Raw genomic sequence first — 16,634 nt, 5'->3', positions numbered from 1 at the left:
ACCCCCAGTACTTCTGAGCCCAGGAGGACCCAACAATTTCCAATGTGAGACTGTCAAGGGAGGTGGATTCTGGGGGAGATTAGGTTGTTAAACAGACACTGTCCCTACAATGTAAAAGAGTATTGTTTTAGGAACAAGTATTTCTGTGCAGGCTTTTGATCCAGTTTACATATACAGATTTGTTTTAATTCATTCTTGGGATGTGGGCTTCGCTAGCAAGAGCAGCAAATATTGCCAATCCCTGGTTGCCCATTGAGAAGGGGGTGGTGAGTCGCCTTCTTGAACTGCTGCAGTCCGTGTGGTGAAGGTACTCCCACAATGTTGTTCGGTAAGGAGTTCCAGGATTTTGACCCAGCAACGATGAATATTTATAAGTCAGGATGGTGTGTGACTTGGAGGGGAACTTGGAGATGATGGTGCTCCCATGCAACAGCTGCCCTTGTCCTTCTAGGTGGTGGAGTTTGCGGGTTTTGAGGTTCTGTCAAAGTTCTGGACAAGTTGCAGATGTATAAAGTTCCTTTCCTTCGCCCCCTCCCACTCCCACTCCCACCTCTCTCCTCCCATAGAGGCCAGAGTCGTGTGTAGGCCCAGACCAGGTGGCAGATTCCCTTCCCCGAAGGACATCAGTGAACCAGTTGGGTTTTTATGACAATCCAGCAGTTTCCATGGTCACTTTTTTCTAGTGCCGGCCCCACAAATGACCTGATTCATTGAGCTCAATTTCACAACCTGCCTCTTTTTGTGGGTTCTCGCTCACGCTCCCTGTTTTAAATTAATTTTACAGGGTATTAGAAGGGGAGGATTTGCAGATGGGAAACTCAAACCACACATCACGTCAAGATCTGACAGTCACTCGATTCATGGATCTGAATATGGGGTTACGGGGATAGGGTGGGATATGTGTTGGTGTGGGGGTTACGGGGATCGGGTGGGATATGTGTCGGTGCAGGCTCGATGGGCTGAAATGGCCTCTATCTGCACTGTGGGGTTTCTGTGAATATCATTGACCTATGAACATGGAAACAAAACGCACCATTCACAGTGGGGAGAAACCGTACACGTGCTCTGTGTGTGGACGAGGCTTCAGCCGATCCTCTGGCCTATCGACACACAAGCGCAGTCACACCGGGGAGAGGCCGTTCACCTGCTCTGAGTGTGGGAAGGGATTCACTAATTCATCCCACCTACTGAGACAACAGCATGTTCACACTGGGGAGAGGCCGTTCACCTGCTTTGTGTGTGGGAAGGGATTCACTCAGTCATCCCACCTGCGGGAACATCAACTTGTTCACACTGATGAGAGACCTTTTAAATGCCCCAACTGTGGGAAGTGCTATAAAAGTTCCGGGGAACTGACGTACCATCAACTTATTCACACTGACGAGAGACCGTTCAGGTGCTCTCACTGCGGGGCTGGGTTCAGGCAGTCATCTGATCTCACTGTACACCAGCGCACTCACACTGGGGAGAGGCCATTCACCTGCTCTGAGTGTGGGAAGGGATTCACTGATTCATCCAGCCTGCTGAGACACCAGCGAGTCCACACTGGGGTGAGGCCGTTCACCTGCTCCGTATGTGGGAAGGGATTCACTCAGTCATCCACCCTGCTGAAACACCAGTGCACTCACACTGGGGAGAGGCCATTCACCTGCTTCGTGTGTGGGAAGGGATTCACTCAGTCATCCACCCTGCTGAGTCACCAGCGAGTTCACACTAGGGAGAGGACGTTCACCTGCTCTGAGTGTGGGAAGGGATTCACTCGTTCATCCAGCCTGCTGAGACACCAGTGAGTTCACAAGTGACTGCAGGGGTTGGATTCTGCTGTTATTGCTGCTGTTAATCACATCCAGGACTGAACCATGTTCATTCTGACAGTTGGGGTTTATTTCTGCTGATGTTGTTAACTCCTGTAACTGGGCTGGAGTTTAATATTCTGGATATATGTCAAATAAATCAGCTTTGTTTCAAACACATTGTTGTAGATTTTTGTCTTTCCCACCTGAGTGTTTAGCATCACCTGGCTGGAGCTCAGAAAGGACAATCTGGGGGAGGATCGTACGGCGGGAACAGAACTTCAGCCTGGACACAGTCCTTCAGGGCCACACTGAGAGGGGCAAACGGCACTTTGGTCTTTCTCGTCTCTCTTCACTGACAGCAAAGGCTCCGTGCGGGTTAATCTCGCGGCGTATAAGAAACGTGTCCCAGCCGCTCTCTGCCATGGTTCAGAGCTCCTAGGCACAGAACAGAAGGCTCCTTTGGGAATGTACCCCAGTGCTTTTTTTTAATGGCCTTATTAACCTGTATTGCTACTTTTAGTGATTTGTGTATCTGTATCCCTGGATCCCTCTGCTCCTCCAGCCCATTTAGACTCTTTGGGGGAAAAATTCGGTGGCGCCCCCTTTGTGACGCAAATGTTGCCGGGGCTAATTTTAGCCACAGCAGGTCCCGAGGGTGGCGGTCCCGATCGATTCCGGGACACCGACGCCGTAGTAGGTCCCAGGGGCGGCGGTGCGAGGGGTATTGCGGCCGAAGTCGGGCCCGAGTCCCAGGGTCGTGCAGCACTGTACCCGGAGTACGCCTCGAGGTCCCGATGGGCCACTTCCAGGGAGCGAGCGAGGGCTGCAGCTGCTTTCAAACCGAGGTCCTTTGATTCGAGCAGTCTTTGCCGTGAGTAGTCGGACCGAAGGCCTTTCACGAAGGCATCACGGATATTTCCTTCAGCATGTTGTGCAGCCAATACAGCTTTAAAGTCACAGTCCCTGCCGAGTGTTTGTAGCACCCGTAAAAATTCATCTACAGACTCTCCTGGCTGTTGCGAGCGGGATCTTAGGAGATGTCTGGCATACATTGAATTTACTGGGCTCCGGTACTGCTCTTTTAGCTGGTCGAGGGCCTCCTCGTATGTAGCAAGGTCCCGGATGAGTGCAAATACTTTAGGGCTCACCTGGGCGGTCAGAACTCTTAGTTTGTTGGCTTGCGATGGCACGCCGGAGGCTACCAGGTAGGATACAAAGCAGCTCAGCCAGTGATCGAAGTCGAGGGCTGAATTCGCTGCCTGTGGATTTAGATCCAGGTACGGCAGTCGGAGGGCTCGCAGCCAGGTCGGCTGCTGGGGCTGTTGTAGCTGGCCGTTTGGCTGGTCGTTTGGCTGCTCCAGTCCATTCATTTCAAAATTTAGCTAATAAAATTGATATACCTATCAATTCATTCCATGAAAAGCGACGAGTTAAGATAGTAACTATAGGTTTTTATTGGCTAAATAACAGAGCCCACCCTCGTGGGTGATCGGTTCCAACAAGGAAGAATACTAGCCAAGCGGTCACTTTTATACCTGGGCAAGCAGGCGGAGCCATGGGCGGAGTCAGCAGAGGTATGCCTAGGTATAACAGCGTAGGTCCCTTACAGTCAGAATCAGGGGAATTTATAATGGGAAACAAAGAAATGGCAGACCAACTAAATTCATACTTTGGTTCTGTCTTCACAAAGGAGGACACAAATAACCTCCCAGAGATGCCGGGGAACATAGGGTCTGATGAAAGGGTGGAACTGAAAGACATCAGTGTTTGTAGGGAAATGGTGTTAGGAAAATTGATGGGACTAAAGGCCGATAAATCCCCAGGGCCTGATAATCTACATCCCAGGGTACGTAAGGAAGTGGCCCTGGAAATAGTAGATGCATTGCTGGTCATCTTCCAGAACTCGATAGACTCTGGAACAGTACCCATGGATTGGAGGGTAGCTAATGTTACCCCACTATTCAAAAAAGGTGGTCGAGAAAAAGCGGGGAATTATAGACTGGTAAGCCTGACATCGGTAGTGGGGAAAATGCTAGAATCTATTATAAAAGATGTAATAGCAGAGCATTTGGTAAGCAGTGACAGGATCGGACAAAGTCAACATGGATTTACAAAAGGTAAATCATGCTTGACTAATCTACTGGAATTTTTTGAGGATGTAACTGGTAAAATAGATAAGGGAGAACCAGTGGATGTGGTGTATTTGGACTTTCAGAAGGCTTTCGATAAGGTCCCACATAAGAGATTAGCGTGCAAAATTAAGGCACATGGGATTGGGGTCAAGGTATTGACTTGGATAGAGAACTGGTTGGCGGACAGAAAGCAAAGTGTTGGAATAAATGGGTCATTTTCCGAGTGGCAGGCAGTGACTAGTGGGGTACCGCAAGGATCGGTCCTAGGACCCCAGCTGTTCACAATATATATTAATGATCTGGACGAGGGAATTGGATGTAATATCTCCAAATTTGCAGATGACACAAAGCTGGGAGGGAGGGTAAGCTGTGAGGAGGATGTCGTGAAACTCCAGTACGATTTGGACAGATTGGGTGATTGGGCAGAAACATGGCAAATGCACTGTAATGTGGATAAATAGCAATAGATTGGGAGAAGGGGAAGTGCAAAGAGACCTGGGTGTTCTTGTGCACCAGTCGTTGAAGGTAAGCATGCAGGTGCAGCAGGCGGTTAAGAAGGCAAATGGTATGTTGGCCTTCGTAGCAAGAGGGTGCGAGTACAGGAACAAGGATGTCTTGCTACAGTTGTACAGGGCCTTGGTGAGACCGCACCTTGAGTACTGTGTGCAGTTTTGGTCGCCTTACCTGAAGAAGGACGTTCTTGCCATGGAAGGAGTGCAGCGAAGATTCACCAGGCTGATACCTGGGATGGCAGGAATGACGTATGAGGAGAGATTGTGTCGATTGGGCTTATACTCACTGGAGTTTAGAAGATTGAGAGGGGATCTCATCGAAACTTATAAAATTCAGTCAGGCCTGGACAGACTAGATGCAGGAAGGATGTTCATGATGGCCGGGGAGTCCAGAACCAGGGGTCATAGTCTAAGGATAAGGGGTAAGCCATTTAGGACTGAAATGAGGAGGAATTTCTTCACCCAGAGAGTGGTGAACCTGTGGAATTCTCTGCCACAGAGGGCAGTGGAGGCCAGTTCATTAAATATATTCAAAAAAGAGTTGGATATATTTCTTAAGGCTAAAGGGATCAAGGGATATGGGGAGAAGGCAGGGACAGGGTACTGAATTTGGATGATCAGCCATGATCTCATTCAGTGGCAGAGCAGGCTCGAAGGGCCGAATGGCCTACTCCTGCTCCTATCTTCTATGTTTCTATGTAACTCTGCAAACTAGTCCTCTTCAAGTGCATGTCCAATTACCGTTTGAAAGTTCCTGTGGAACCTGATTCCAGCATCCTTTCAGATGGTGCGTTCCAGATCTTAACAACCCTCTGTGTGAAAACAATTCTCCTCATTCCCCTCTAGTTCTTTTAGCAACTATTTTCAATCTGTGACCTTTGGTTATCGACCCACTTGCCAGAGTGAACAGTTTCTCCCTACTTGCTCGATCAAAACCCCTCATCATTTTGAACACCTCTATTAGGTCTCCTCTTAACCTTCTCTGCTCTAAGGGGAACAATCCCAGCTTCTCCAATCTCTCCACATAACTGAAGTCCCTCATCCCTGGTACCATCCTGGTCAACCTCCTCTGTACCCTCTCCAAGGCCTTGACATCCTTCCAAAAGAGTGGTGCCCAGAACTGTACACAAGACTCCAGCTGAGGCCAAAACCCTGCAGCTGTACAAAACCCTGGTTAGACCACACCTGGAGTACTGTGAGCAGTTCTGGGCACCACACCTTAGGAAGGATATATTGGCCATGGAGGGAGTGCAGCGTAGGTTTACCAGAATGATACCCAGACTTCAAGGGTTAAGTTACGGGGAGAGATTACACAAATTAGGGATGTATTCCCTAGAATTTAGAAGGTTAAGGTGTGATCTGATCGAAGTTTTCAGGATATTAAGGGGAACAGATAGGTTAGATAGAGAGAAACTATTTCTGCTGGTTGGGGATTCTAGGACTGGGGACATAGTCTAAAAATTAGAGCCAGACCTTTCAGGAGTGAAATTAGGAAACACTTCTACACACAAAGGGTGGTAGAAGTTTGGAACTCTCTTCCACAAACGGCAATTGATGCGAGATCAATTGTTAATTTTAAATCCGAGATTGATAGGTTTTTGTTACCCAAAGGTATTAAGGGATATGGGCCAAAGGCGGGTGTATGGAGTTAGGTCACAGATCAGTCATGATCTCATTGAATGGTGGAACAGGCTCGAGGGGCTGAATGGCCTCCTCCTGTCCTTTGTCCCTAACTAGTGATTTGTAAAGGTTTAGTGTAACTTCCTTGTTTTTGTATTCAATGGCCCTATCTACAAAGCCAAATATCCCATACACTTTCTGAACCGCCTCACCAACTTGCTGTGGCACTTTCAAAGATTTGTGAATATGGACCCCCAGGTCCCTCTGCTCTTGCACCCCCTCAAAATAGTCCCATTTAGATTATACGGCCTCTCCCTGTTGTTTCTCCCAAAGTGCATCACTTCACACTTAGCGTCATTTAATTTCATCTGCCTTGTGTCTGCTCATTTCACAGTCTGTCTCTGTCCTTCTGAAGTCTGCGACTACTATGCTCACTATTTACTACGTTGCCAAGTTTTGTATCATTCGTAAACTTTGAAATTGTACACCTATACCCAAGTCCAGGTCAGCTATATATAACAAGAAAAGCAATGGTTCTAAGACCGACCCCTGGGGGAACCCACTGCATACTTCCCTCCAGTCAGAAAAACATCCCTCAGCACTGCTCACTGTCTCCTCTCCCTTAGCCAATTATATACCCAAATTACCATCAGCCCTTTAATTCCCTCTCTTATGTGGTACTTTATCAAATGCCTTTTGAAAGTCCATATATACATCTACTGCACTACCTTCATCAACCCTCTGTTACTTCATCAAAGAACTCAATCAGGTTAGTCAAACACGATTTACCTTTAACAAATCCATACTGGCTATCCCTTATTAACCCATGCTTCTCCAAGTGAGAATTAATTTTGTCCTTGACAGTGGTCTCTAGTCATTCACCCACCACTGACATTAGACTGATTGGCCTGTAGTTACCAGGTTTATCCCTCTCCCCTTTTTTAAACAGGGTGTAACATTTGCAATCCTCCAGTCTTCTGGCACCACTCCCATATATCTGAGGGAGATTGAAAGATTGTGGTCGGAGCTTCTGCTATCTCCACCTCAGCAATTTAGGATGCATCGCATCTGGACCGGGTGACTTGTTAACTTCGAGTGATGACAACCTATTTAGCACCTCCTTTCTATCCATTTTTATCCTATCCAATTTCTCTACTCCCCCCTCCTCTACTGCGACATTAACTTCACCCTCTTCTTTTGTGGAGACAGATGCTAAGTACTCATTCAGTACCTCAGCCACGCCCTCTGCCTCCGTATGATGAGCTCCTATTTGGTCCCTAATCGGCCCCACCATTCCTTTAACTATCCTTTTAGTTTTCATATGTTTATAGAAGATTTTTGGGTTCTCTTTTATGTTACCCGCTAATCTTTTCTCATATTGTCTCTTTGCCCTTCTTATATCCTGTTTCAATTTCCCCGCACTCTCTGTATTCTGCCTGGTTTTTGACTGTATTCTGTACCTGACATTTGTCGTAAACCTCCTCTTTCTGTTTTATTCTAACCCCAATATCCTTTGTCATTGGGAGCTCTAGCTTTGGATGGCCCATCTTTCCTCCTTATGGGAATATGCTTGGATTGTACCCGAACTATCTCAGCCTTGAAGGCCTGCCATTGGTCATTCACTGTTTTCCTGGACAATCTTTGTTTCCAGTCCATCTGTGCTCGATCCCTTCTCAAATCACTGAAGTTGGTTCTCTTCCAGCTGGGTATTTTCACCATTGATTTTTCTTTGTCCCTTTCCATAACTACTTTAAACCTAATGATATTGTGATCACTGTTAACCAGATCCCTCCTGCCCCAGAACTGATGAGAGACCCTTTAAATGTTCTGACTGTGCAAAGAGGTTTCAGAGTTCATCCAACCTGCTGAGTCACCAGCGAGTTCACACAGATCTTCAAAGAAAGGAAGATGTTTTAGAAAGGCTGGCGACACTAAAAGTTCGCAACCATCTCAGAGTAGTGTCCCTTTAATTACAATCTCGCAGAACAAGGAGAATCACTGTCCCTTTAACTACCACAAATCCCTGTGTGGAGGAGAGGGGGAGATACAGTCTGTCCCAGTAACTGTCACAGAACAGAATTAACGACCCTGTCCCATAAGGGCTTGACCCTCCCCCACTCCCTGCTTTTCCTCAAGTGTCTCATTCTTAAAATTCTCATCCTTGTTTTCAAATCCCTCTGTGGCCTCACCCCTCCCTATCTCTGTAATCTCTTCCAACCCCACAACCCCCTGAGATATCTGCGCTCCTCTAATTCTGGCCTCTTGAGCATCCCCGATTTTAATCGCTCCACCATTGGCGGCCGTGCCTTCAGTTGCCTGGCCCCTAAGCTCTGGAATTCCTTCCCGAAACCTCTCCATCTCTCTACCTCTCTCTCCTTCTTTAAAATGCTCCTTAAAACCTACTTCTTTGACCAAGCTTTTGGTCATCTGCCCGAATATCTCCTTATGTGGCTCGGTGTCAAATTTTGTTTTATAACGATCCTGTGAAGAGCCTTGGGATGTTTTACTACATTAAAGGTGCTTTATAAATACAAGTGGTTGTTGTTGTTTCCTGAAACTAATAATAAATTCCCCACAGAAGCACGAGGTTTATCTGCTTTTATTGATGAATTGAAAAAGTCTCTATTAAAACCTGAGCCAGTGTGTTGTGAGACAAAGAGCCTTGTGTCCAAAAAGGGGAATAAAGGCCCACAGCCTTCCCTGGCCCTGGGCCCTGAACAAGGGACTGGAGAAACTCGCTGCCCTGCGGATCAGACAATCAGCCGGCGCTAGTCCCACCCTTCGGGCTCCCCGATTGGTTAGAGGGCCCACCGCCAGCTTGCTCCTCAAGCCCCGCCCTGCTCGCACCCTATTGGTCGGAAGCTCACGTCAATCACCCGGGCAGTGCGAGCTGAGCATGCACGGACCTTGGCAGCAGCTGCTGACACATCAGGTGAGAGAGCTCAGGGAGCGGGTTAATGAACCCCGGGGGGACGCGGGCTGCACACACCCCGAGTGCGGCCCCAGGCCCCATTATTAAAACACTCAACATTATCCGCTTCACAAACACCCGGGGTGGGCCTCAGGCCCTGAACAAGAGCCTCCGGGCCGGGCGTTTGCCCCGAGCGGGGCGGCAGCTGCGGGGCTTTCTCCCGGTGACGCCCTGAGTGTGGGAAGGGATACACTGATTCATCCACCCTGCTGAATCATCAGCGAGTTCACACTGGGGAGAGGCCGTTCACCTGCTCCGTGTGTGGAAAGGGATTCACTCATTCTTCCCACCTGCTGAAACACCAGCGAGTTCACAAGTGACTGCAGGGGTTGGATTCTGCTGTTATTGTTGCTGTTAATCACATCCAGGATTGAACCATATTCATTCTGACAGTTGGGGTTTGTTTCTGCTGATGTTAATAACCCCTATAACTGGGCTGGAGTTTAATATCCTGGATAGATGTCAAATAAATCAGCTTTGTGTTAAACAGATTGTTGTAGATTTTTGTCTACAAACTGGGGGGCAGATCGTATGGCGGGAACAGAACTTCAGCCTGGACACAGTCCTTCAGGGCCACACTGAGAGGGGCAAACGGCACTTTGGCCTTTCTTGAGGTGTGTATGAAATGTGTCCCAGCCGCTCTCGGCTGTGATTCCGAGCTCCCAGGCCCGGTGTAGAAGGCTCCTCTAGAAATGAGCCCCAATCCATTGTTTGCTCCTGTTATGGCCTCATTAACCTGTGTCGCTACTTTTAGTGATTTGTGTATCTGGACCCCGAGATCCCTTTGCTCCTCTACCCCATTTAGATTCTTATTTTCCAAATAGTATGTGGCCTCCTTATTCTTCCTACCAAAATGCACCACCTCACACTTAGCTATATTGAAATTTATTTGCCAATTACATGCCCGTTCTGCAACTTTATTAATGTCTTCTTGCATTTTGTCACAGTCTTCCTCAGTATTAACTTTACCCCCCAATTTGGTTTCATCGACAAATTTTGAAATTGTACCTCTGATTCCCGAGTCCAAATCGTTTATGTAAATGGTGAACAACAGTGGTCCCAGCACCAATCCCTGTGGAATACCACTTCCCACCTTTTGCCAGTCTGAGTAGCTAATCCTAACCCCTACTCTCTGTTTTCTGTTTTGTGACCAGCTTGCTATCCATAACAGTTTGTAAGATCTACAAGATGACCCAGGTTAGGCCGTGTGGAGTGAAGGGCCAGGCAGCAGAATGGATCGAAAAATGGCCACAAAACCAACCAATTGACAAAAAGGGAGAAAATAGAATGAGTTTAAATTAGCAAGAAATATAAAAACAGTCTGTAAGAGCTTCTAGTATGTAAAAAGAACGAGAGTAGCTAAAGCAAGTGTTGGTCCATTACAGGCTGAGACAGGAGAAATGATATTGGGGAACAAGGAAATGGCAGAGACTTTAAACACCTTTTTTGTATCTGTCTTCAGAGTAGAAGACACAAAAAGTAAACCAAAAATAGTGGGGAACCAAGGGGCAACTGAGAGCGAGGAACTTAAAGTAATTAATATCAGTAGAGAAAAAGGTACTTGAGAAACTAACGGGACTAAAAGCCAACAAAACCCTTGGACCTGATGGCCTACATCCCAGGGTTCTAAAAGAGGAGGCTGCGGAGATAGTGGATTCATTGGTTTTGATCTTCCAAAATTCCCTAGATTCAGGAATGGTCCCAGCAGGTTGGAAGGTAGTAAATGCGACCCTGCTATTCAAGAAAGGAGGGAGAGAGACTACAGGCCAGTTAGCCTGACATCATTTGTCGGGAAAATGCTGGAATCCATTATTAAGGAAGTGGTATTAGGGTACTTAGAAAATCATAATATGATTAGGCAGAGTCAACATGGTTTTATGAAAGGGAAATCGTGTTTGACAAATTTATTAGCATTTTTTGAGGATGTAACTAGCAGGGTAGATAAAGGGGAACCAGTGGATGTAGTATATTTGGATTTCTGCAAGGCATCGATAAGGTGCTACATAACATAGAAACATAGAAGATAGGAGCAGGAGTAGGCCATTTGGCCCCTCGAGCCTCCTCCGCCATTCAATACGATCATGGCTGATCATCCAAATTCAGTACCCGGTCCCTGCTTTCTCCCCATACCCCTTGATCCCTTTAGCCTTGAGAAATATATCCAACTCCTTTTTGAATATATTTAATGAATTGGCCTCTACTGCCTTCTGTGGTAGAGAATTCCACAGGTTCACCAATCTCTGGGTGAAGAAATTCCTCCTCATTTCTGTCCTAAATGGCCTACCCCTTATCCTCAGACTGTGACCCCTGGTTCTGGAATCCCCAACCATCAGGAACATCCTTCCAGCATCTAGTCTGTCTAGTCCTGTTAGAATTTTATAAGTTTCAATGAGATCCCCTCTCATTCTTCTAAACTCCAGCTAGTACAAGCCCAGTCGATCCAATTTCTCCTCATACGTCATTCCTGCCATCCCAGGTATCAGCCTGGTGAATCTTCGCTGAACTCCTTCCATGGCAAGAACATCCTTCCTCAGATAAGGCGACCAAAACTGCACACAATACTCAAGATGTGGTCTCGCCAAGGCCCTGTAGAACTGCAGCAAGACATCCTTGTTCCTGTACTCAAACCCTCTCGCTACGAAGGCCAACATACCATTTGCCTTCTTAACCGCCTGCTGCACCTGCATGCTTACCTTCAGCGACTGGTGCACAAGGACACCCAGGTCTCGTTGCACTTCCCCTTCTTCCAATCTATTGCCATTCAGATAATAATCTGCCTTCCTGTTTTTGCTGCCAAAGTGGATAACCTCACATTTATCCACATTATATTGCATCTGCCATGCTTCTGCCCAATCACCCAACCTGTCCAAATCATCCTGGAGTTTCTCGGCATCCTCCTCACAGCACACACGCCCACCCAGCTTTGTCGTCTGCAAATTTGGAGATATTACATCTAGTTCCCTTGTCTAGATCATTAATATATATTGTGAATAGCTGGGGTCCAAGGACCGATCCCTGCGGTACCCCACTAGTCACTGCCTGCCACTCGGAAAAAGACCCGTTTATTCCAACTCTTTGCTTTCTGTCTGCCAACCAGTTCTCTATCCAAGTCAGTACCTTGCCCCCAATCCCATATGCCTTAACTTTACACGCTAATCTCTTATGCGGGACCTTATCGAAAGCCTTATCCAAGAGGTTGTTGAACAAGATAAGGGCACATGGGGTTGGAGGTAATGTATTGGCATGGATAGAGGATTGGTTAACAGACAGAAAAGAGAGTTGGGATAAATGGGTCATTTTCAGATTGGCAGGCTGTAACCAGTGAGGTGCCGTAAGGATCAGTGCCTCAGCTATTTACAATTTATATTAATGACTTGGATGAAGGGACTGATTGCAATGTTTCCAATGCAAGTTTGCTGATGATACAAAGCTAGGTGGGACAGTAAGCTGTGAGGAGAACACAGAGTCTGCAAAGGGAGATAGATAGACTAAGTGAGTGGGCAGTAAGGTGGCAGATTGAGTATAATGTGGGGAAATGTGAGGTTATTCACTTTGGTAGGACGAACAGAAAAATAGAATATTTTTTAAATGGTGGTAAACTATTAAATGTTGGTGTCCAGAGAGATTTAGGTGTCCTCGTACAAGAAACACAGAGAGTTAGCATGCAGGTACAGAAAGCAATAAGGAAGGCAAGTGGCATGTTGGCCTTTATTGCAAGGGGGTTGGAGTATAAGAGTAAGGAAGTCTGGCTACAATTGTACAGGGCCTTGGTGAGACCACACCTGGAGTACTGTGCTCAGTTTTGGTCTCCTTATCTAAGGAAGGATATACTTGCCTTGGAGGCGGTGCAACGAAGGTTCACTAGATTGATTCCTGTGATGAGAGGGCTGTCCTATGAGGAGAGATTGTGTAGAATGGGCCGATACTCTCTGGAGTTTAGAAGAATGAGAGGTGATCTCATTAAAACATATAAGATTCTGAGGGGGATTGACAGGGTAGATGCTGAGAGGCTGTTTCCCCTGGCTGGAGAGTCTAGAACTAGGGGGGCAGGTTCTCAGGATAAGAAGTTCGGCCTTTTAAGACGGAGATCAGGAGAAATTTCTTCACACAGAGGGTTGTAAATCTTTGGAATTCTCTGCCCCAAAGTGCTGTGGATGCTCAGTCGTTGAGTATATTCAAGGCTGAGATAGTTCGATATTTGGACTCCAGAGGAATCAAGGGATATGGGGATAGGGCAGGAAAGTGGAGATGAGGTAGAAGATCAGCCATGATCTTATTGAATGGTGGAGCAGGCTCGAGGGTCCGCAAGGCCCACTCCTGCTCCTGATTCTTATGTTATGTAAAACAGAAATCAGAGGGTTGGAGTTAAGGGAAGTTTGTTGCCATCTTTCCATCCATTCTGCTGCCTGGCCCTTGACTCCACACGGCCTGACCTTTGACTCCACATGGCCTGACCGTGGTCATCTTGTAGACCGTACATATTACAGACACAGTGCCCCAGTGGTGGAGGGGGTGGATATCGAGTCCTGTGGCAGGGGCTCTGATGGATTTCTCCATCCCGTGTGTTTTGAGGCATCGCTAGTTGCATTTTTCACCTCTTTCCACCTTTAAAAAAAAATCTTTTTGCCAGTTTATTAAAGCCATTAAAAACTTCCCAGATAAGTCACACAAAAAAATGAGGCCTTGTATGTTTCCGTCAGAATGACAGGCCTGAACTCGAGTTAGAAATCACAGTTAGAAAACATTTAGCAATTAAACCAGACTGGGCGGGGCCTGAGGTGTGAGTTAGGAATGGAAAATTGGAGGCTAATGTCCTTTGCACCAGGGCTGAGGACCCGGGCACTCAGGTTTCTGTATAATTGATTTATTAATTTTGTTTAATGCCCAATATTGCAGGGCAGTGTCCTCGGCCCAACCATCTTCAGCTACTTCATCAATGATCTTCCCTCCATCATAAGGTCAGAAGTGCGGATGTTCGCTGATGACTGCACAGTGTTCAGTTCCATTCGCAACTCCTCAGATAATGAAGTTGTCCACGCCCGCATGCAGCAAGACCTGGATGACATTCAGGCTTGGGCTGATAAGTGGCAGGTAACATTCACGCCACACAAGTGCCAGACAATGACTATCTCCAACAAGCGAGAGTCTAACCACTACCCCTTGTCATTCAACGGCATTACCATCGCCAAATCCCCCACCATCAACATCCTGGGGGTTACCATTGACCAGAAACTTAACTGGACCAGCCACATAAATACTGTGGCAACAAGAACAGGTCAGAGGCTGAGTATTCTGCGGCGAGTGTCTCACCTCCTGACTCCCCAAAGCCTTTCCACCATCGACAAGGCACAAGTAAGGAGTGTGGTAAACCACTGTTATCGTTCACAACCGTTCACTATTGTTACACTGTTGTTATCACTGTTTACACTGTTGTTATCACTACACAAGGTTACCTCTTGCCACGCACGCTGTTATACCTAGGCATACCTCAGCTGACTCCGCCCATGGCTCCGCCTGCTTGCCCAGGTATAAAGGTGACTGATTGGCTAGTATTCTTCCTTGTTGGAACCGATCACCCACGAGGGTGGGCTCTGTTATTTAGCCAATAAAAACCTATAGTTACTATCTTAACTCGTCGCTTTTCATGGAATGAATTGATAGGTATATCAATTTTATTGGCTAAATTTTGAAATGAATGGACTGGAGCAGCCAAACGACCAGCCAAACGGCCAGCTACAACAGCCCCAGCAGCCGACTTGGCTGCGAGCCCTCCGACTGCCGTACTTGGATCTAAATCCACAGGCAGCGAATTCAGCCCTCGACTTCGATCACTGGCTGAGCTGCTTTGAATCCTACCTGGTAGCCTCCGGCGTGCCATCGCAAGCCAACAAACTAAGAGTTCTGACCGCCCAGGTGAGCCCTAAAGTATTTGCACTCATCCGGGACCTTGCTACATACGAGGAGGCCCTCGACCAGCTAAAAGAGCAGTACCGGAGCCCAGTAAATTCAATGTATGCCAGACATCTCCTAAGATCCCGCTCGCAACAGCCAGGAGAGTCTGTAGATGAATTTTTACGGGCGCTACAAACACTCGGCAGGGACTGTGACTTTAAAGCTGTATTGGCTGCACAACATGCTGAAGGAAACATCCGTGATGCCTTCGTGAAAGGCCTTCGGTCCGACTACTCACGGCAAAGACTGCTCGAATCAAAGGACCTCGGTTTGAAAGCAGCTGCAGCCCTCGGTCGCTCCCTGGAAGTGGCCCATCGGGACCTCGAGGCGTACTCCGGGTACAGTGCTGCGCGACCCTGGGACTCGGGCCCGACTTCGGCCGCAATACCCCTCGCACCGCCACCCCTGGGACCTACTACGGCGTCGGTGTCCCGGAATCGATCGGGACCGCCACCCTCGGGACCTGCTGCGGCAGCGGAGCCCCGCGATCGGGCCGCCAGCTGCTATTTCTGTGGCCAGGCGAGACATCAAAGGGCGCGCTGCCCTGCAAGGAATGCGACCTGCTCCGGATGCGAAAAAAAAGGCCACTTCGCAAACGCCTGCAGGGGGAAAGCCACAGACGCCAGCAGTGCCTCATGTGAGTCGTGGGGGCGGCCATCTTTGATCAAGGCCACAGACGCCAGCTGTGCCTCATGTGAGTCGTGGGGGCGGCCATCTTCTCCGCCATTTTGTCCAACTTCGACCTCGTGGGGATCCGCGTCATGGGCGCCGCCATTTTGTTCGCCGCAATCGGCCGCCATTTTGTCTCCAGACCCGACCACCGCCTCACCTGCCGACTACAGCAGCTCACTCAGCCATACACTGGCCTCCGTCACGCTTGACCAAGCTCTCCCGCATCATCTGTCCAGGTCCATGATGGACATCGAAGTAAACGGCCATGCCACGACCTGCCTGTTCGACAGCGGGAGCACGGAGAGTTTTATTCACCCAGACACGGTGCGCTGCTACTCCCTCACTGTCCGGCCAACGTGCCATCGGATCTCGATGGCGTCGAAGTCCCATTCAACAGACGTCAGCGGCTACTGCGTGGTGACCCTGTCGGTTAGGGGCACGGAATATAAAAACTTTAAACTTCTCGTCCTGCCCCAGCTCTGCGCTGCCATTCTACTAGGGCTGGATTTCCAATGCCACCTTCAAAGTGTCACTTTGGCATACGGTGGATCCCTCCCCCCACTCACAGTCTACAACCAGCAGTTTTTAAACCGCCCGCCGCGTACCACCTGCGGCCTCTCCACTCTCAAAGTCCCGCCCCCCTCCTTGTTCGCTAACCTCACCCACGACTGTAAACCCGTCGCTACCAAGAGCAGGCGGTACAGCACAGGGGACAGAGCTTTTATTAGCTCTGAGGTGCAGCGACTCCTGAAGGAGGGCATCATCGAGGGGAGCACCAGCCCCTGGCGTGCCAAGGTCGCAGTCGTTAAGACCGGCAATAAACACCGCCTGGTCATCGACTACAGCCAAACCATAAACCGGTACACTCAGCTGGACGCATACCCCCTTCCCCGCATATCTGATATGGTCAACCAGATTGCACAGTACCGGGTATTCTCCACCATCGACCTTAAGTTGGCCTATCACCAACTCCCTATCC

At 48.2% G+C, this 16,634-nt stretch overlaps 1 pseudogene; it reads left to right on the top strand.

Annotated features, from left to right (window-relative positions):
* Positions 1-1,016: 1,016 nt before the first annotated feature.
* Positions 1,017-16,634, top strand: part of LOC147118834 (uncharacterized) — a 50,201-nt pseudogene continuing 34,583 nt past the window's right edge.

The sequence above is a fragment of the Somniosus microcephalus genome, chromosome 4 (genome assembly GCF_052327205.1).
Source record: "Somniosus microcephalus isolate GS21.2 chromosome 4, FLI_Smic_1.0, whole genome shotgun sequence".
Lineage (NCBI taxonomy): Eukaryota > Metazoa > Chordata > Chondrichthyes > Squaliformes > Somniosidae > Somniosus > Somniosus microcephalus.
The sequence above is the reverse complement of the archived record's forward strand: the minus strand, read 5'-3'. Positions and strand labels throughout refer to the sequence as shown.